At 33.9% G+C, this 4849-nt stretch overlaps 1 protein-coding gene across 1 annotated transcript in view; it reads left to right on the forward strand.

The window, feature by feature from the left end:
• Positions 1-1109: 1109 nt before the first annotated feature.
• The window catches only part of LOC107691162 (citron Rho-interacting kinase-like), a 108911-nt gene continuing 105171 nt past the window's right edge, over positions 1110-4849 (forward strand). The window contains exon 1 of the mRNA XM_016489648.1: positions 1110-1205. The gene's annotated coding sequence lies outside the window, so the exon portion shown is untranslated. The remainder of the gene's footprint in view (positions 1206-4849) is intronic.

Below are 4849 nucleotides of genomic sequence, written 5' to 3' on the forward strand. Positions count from 1 at the left end.
GGCTAAATCTGGTAGGCCTACACATTGCTCTTTGTATTGTTGTAAAATACATTCATGAAAAACAAGTAATATATTTATATATAAATATATACTATAGTAGTCAACATTTGAAGTGGAACAAAACCTTTCATTAAAGTTGTCCTAAAACCAAGGGTATTGTTTAGGTTTTAGGACAACTTTGATTAACTATTTTGATCCACTTCAAATGTTGACTACTATAGTATATATTTATATATAAATATATTACTAGTTTTTCATTAATGTATTTTACAACAATACAAAGGGCAATGTGTAGGCCTACCAGATTTAGCCCTACGCTTATTCACTTTTATTTGTTACCCACTAAATAATGTTTTTTTTTTTTTCACTAAAAGTTTAGGATTTTATAAAATTGTGCACTCATTATTTTTCTAGAGTAACTTTTGCTACTGAATTATTTATTAACCTAGTTTATAATAGTATTTTTGTCATAGATTTTGATAATTTTTTTTTTTGCTTGTTATTTTTTCTTTATAATGAAGCTGTCTATATTTAGTATAGTGTTGTCACGGTACCAAAATTTCAGTATTCGGTACCAATACCAGTGAAAATCCACGGTTCTCTGTACCAATTATCCATTAACCTAGTTTTTTTGTCATAGATTTTGATTATATTTTTTTGTTTGTTATTTTTTCTTTATAATGAAGCGGTCTATATTTAGTAGATTGCGTGTAACATACAAAAGAGTGATGATTGACCTACACATTGAGGTATAGAAATTCTACACTCATTTAAAATGACAACTATTTAGTATTTGGGGTGAAAGTAATTAGTCTTTTAATATGTCATAAATTGATTTTTGTTGTAAATATGCCTGACAAGAATGTTACACTGAATGACATTTTAGTGGGTGTCTTCTGTAAATCAGGGGAAAATGTATGATATTTATTTTTTGCTCAGAAAAACAAAATCAAAATTGCAATTAAATTAAACAGAAAACTTTTACATTTTTTTAGGGAAAAACAACAATTTAAAGCAGTATTACACTTACTGTTTTTATGCTTAAACCCTTTTTCGTCTTTGACCCACGTATCTCATAAAACAGTTCTTTTCTTTCTTTTTAGGTGGCGTTCTTTGAGGAGGAGCGAAGCATCCTGGCCCTGAACTCCAGTCCCTGGATCCCTCAGCTCCAGCACGCTTTCCAGGACCAGCACCACGTCTGTCTGGTGAGTGACCGCTTTAACCCAGAGTAGGAGATTCTCAGATGTCAGTTTAGGCTGCTGGAGTTTCCTCTGCTCTGAAGAATGATTTCATGTGTGATTTTGTGATCTGACTCGACTAATAATGTACGTTTGTTCTTTAAAAGACATCTGATGCAACATTTCCTAATAATGAAAATGCACAAGGATCAGAACTTCCTTGAACTTCTTGAATGGGATTTATAGGGTTACCATTTGTTTTCATTTAGCCAAAAATATATATGTTGTGATTATGTAATCTAACTTGACTGATAGTGTAAGTTTGTTCTTTAAAAGACAACGTGAGATGTTGACATGTCGGGCTTTTTAAATACTGTTTAACAAGTGCAATTTTCTTTCTTGGGTTGATGTGTTTTTATGGGATCAGTTTTCCCAGCAAACAATGGTCATGGATTGAAAAATAATAAGCGTAAATCAAAAATGTAATAACGCATAAAAAAAAAATAATAAGCATGAATCAAAACTTTAAACACATTTAAAATCTAATTGCACAAAACTGAAATATTAATGCAAAATTATCCGACTTGCACACAAAATCATGTTTTCCTTGGTTATATTATGTTTTCTTGGGCTTTCAGACATTTTCTACACATTTTTTTTTTTGTATGTTTATGCTGTTTTTCCCTTCGCTCTTCCATGTTCTGCACTTGTTTCCAAATGTTGTGGTTAGAGTTTCCTGTAAATCAGGGCGGGCTTAAAGGGATAGTTCACCCAAAAATGAAAATTCTGTCATCATTTACTCATCCTCATGTCGTTCCAAACCTGTATGAGTTGCTTTCTTATGTTGAACACAAAAGAAGATATTTTGAAGATTGCTGGTAATCAAACAGTTGGTGGTTGCCATTGACTTGAGTAAATGATGACAGAATTTTCATTTTTGTCAATGGCAACCACCAACTGTTTTATGTAACATAAGAAAGCAACTCATACAGGTTTGGAACGACATGAGGGTGAGTAAATGATGACAGAATTTTCATTTTTGGGTGAACTATCCCTTTAAGCGTCATCATTGGTCCACTAGTTCTTAATTGACAGCTCCTCCTCTAGCCAATCAGTCGAAGAGGGGTGTTGATGTCACTCCAATGTGCCTCATTAGCTGCCGATGCTCAGTGTTGACTTGTACAGGTGAAAATGGACAACCGTCAGCTGGGGTAAGACTTTCCATACAGGACACAGTTTCATGTGCCTGCCTGTCATTGCTGTACGCCTACCTGCCGATCCATAACCGTTAAATTGAGTAAATTGGTAAATTAATTATGAATGAATGTAATGTTTTTGCATTGACTAGGCTAGATTTCAGTACTGATTAATGAAAACTATTACAGAGGAGACAGTTACAGAGGCCAGGTGCATTTGAAATACACAGTGATTTATTTGCGTACTTGTGTTTATTTACATAGCTGCATATATAATTGCATAACACTATCATATTCACGTTAGGGGTCGACCGATATGTGTTTTTCAGGGCCGATGCTGATACCGATTATTAGAGATCAAGTAGACCGATATTTTGAACCGATATATATATGTCTGGTGTTAATTAAGTTAAATTAAAAATAACAAGGGCTCTGACATAAACTTTCTTTAAATGCTTTTAAATTATTGTATCGGCAAATCGGTTTTGAAAATAAACGATACAAATAACCATAAAAATGCTTAATATCGGTGCCGATAATCGGTCGACCCCTACTTCATGTTTTAAATACATAAAGTTTGAATATAGTAACAATATGAAAGTAAAACAGCCAGTAGGTGGCAGCAAGTTACTATCTTGCGTGAGTGAGTCATTAAATCATTAATTCAAACAGCTGATTCGTTCAGTGAGGAATAAAGTGAATCATTCACTCGAACGATCCGTTCAAATCCAAACCAATTCATTCAATAGGAAAGGAAATGTTAAGTGTGTAAAGTTTTGATTCATGCTTATTATTATTTTTTAAATGTGTTATTACATTTTTTTATTTATGCTTATTGTTTTTCGATCCGTGACCATTGTTTGCTATTCTGAAAACTTTGCTTTCATTTGAAAAATTGTGCAATATATTTTTGCTGTGTTTTTGAATTTTGGTTTCACGCTTATTTTTTTAAATTTATTTGTGACTGCAATACTTTTGGGTGAAAATTGATCCCATATATTTTCCTTATTCAACAGGAAGTTTGAGTGGCACATATCAAAGGATTTATAGTTTTGATTTGTGTCGGCTCACAGTAGATTAAACTAGGATGGTGTTTTTTAACATCCATGAATACACTTCACCTTTAAGAGGATAGATAAACATGATCCGGCTGCTTTATTTAGCTAAAACTCCCTTTGTGTCAGCGGTGAGGCTTAACACGGCACTTTGTCTGTCTTTCTAATGGATGTTTGTGATCATGGCGGGTGACAATACAGCGAATGTTCACGGTGTTCTTGCCCTGCTTCGTACAAACTGTGTGTGTGTCTTTCATCTGTAGAGCTACAGTCTGACCTGAAGATGAGGACATGAAGTTTAGATTCAGAATTATAGAGAATATTTCCTGTAGAGAGAGACATGCGAGTTAAAAACAGCTCTTACATCATCTGACGTTTCCATTCACATGTTACTGAGAACGAAAATGCTGCCCGAGGATCAGAACTTCCTCGAATTGTTTGGGTTGAATTTATGGGGCTATAATTTTGATAATACTTTATTTATGTTTTATATACCTCAAGGTCGCTTTTCAAATACATAATATATAAAACAAACACATAATCCAAGCAAAACAAACAATACAGAGACAGAAACAAGAACTAATTTGAAGTGGGAAATGTGACAGAATTTTGTTACTGATGCACCGAAATAAGCTATTTTCACTGAAAGACTGAAAACCGAAAATTAAAGTTTTCATTTAGCCAAAAATACATTTTTAGTAACTAAATTTGGGTAACTGAATTCGAAATGCTGTTCAGGGTGTCGTCGTGTTCTCGGGTGATAAATTAAACCAGTCTTGATATTTCAGCCAAACACATTTTTATATTATTTTAGCATATTAATATTTTAATATTATTAATAAAATATTATATTATTTTGAAATTGCCAAAACTTTAGAGCATCACTACCAGTTAGGAAAAAAACCCATGCATATCTCAAAAACTCTGCATGTCACTTGCATCCCAACTAACATCTGTACTAGGGGTTGACCGATTATCGGCGCCGATATTAAGCATTTTTATGATTATCGATATCGATCATTTTAGTTGTCTCTCAAAGGTAAGGCAGCAGCAGACGTTGCTTAAGTTGCAATAAATCACAATCCACTAACATTACACTGAAGTTGCTAAACACCTCAATATTATCTATGATTTCCGCGATGCGGACGGAATCCCGGAATCCAGTCATATAAATGGAATTTACTGTATGATGCGGAATGTCACGGAATTTGTCAAAGAGAACTGCTCTGACTCTCTCTGAGAGTCACTTCATGAGCATTTGACAGTTTCATTGGAGTAAAGCTATAGGGCCTTTCTCACTGCTTTAGTTCCAGAACTAAATGTACAGTACTGGGACGATTTTGCGTGAACTATTTCCCAGTACTATTTAAAGGGTTGCATTCGCACCGACAGTGTGTACTAAGAAGTGACGTAAGCCGGT

Source organism: Sinocyclocheilus anshuiensis, unplaced genomic scaffold (assembly GCF_001515605.1).
Source record: "Sinocyclocheilus anshuiensis isolate Anshui unplaced genomic scaffold, SAMN03320099.WGS_v1.1 scaffold458, whole genome shotgun sequence".
NCBI classification, from domain to species: Eukaryota; Metazoa; Chordata; class Actinopteri; order Cypriniformes; family Cyprinidae; genus Sinocyclocheilus; species Sinocyclocheilus anshuiensis.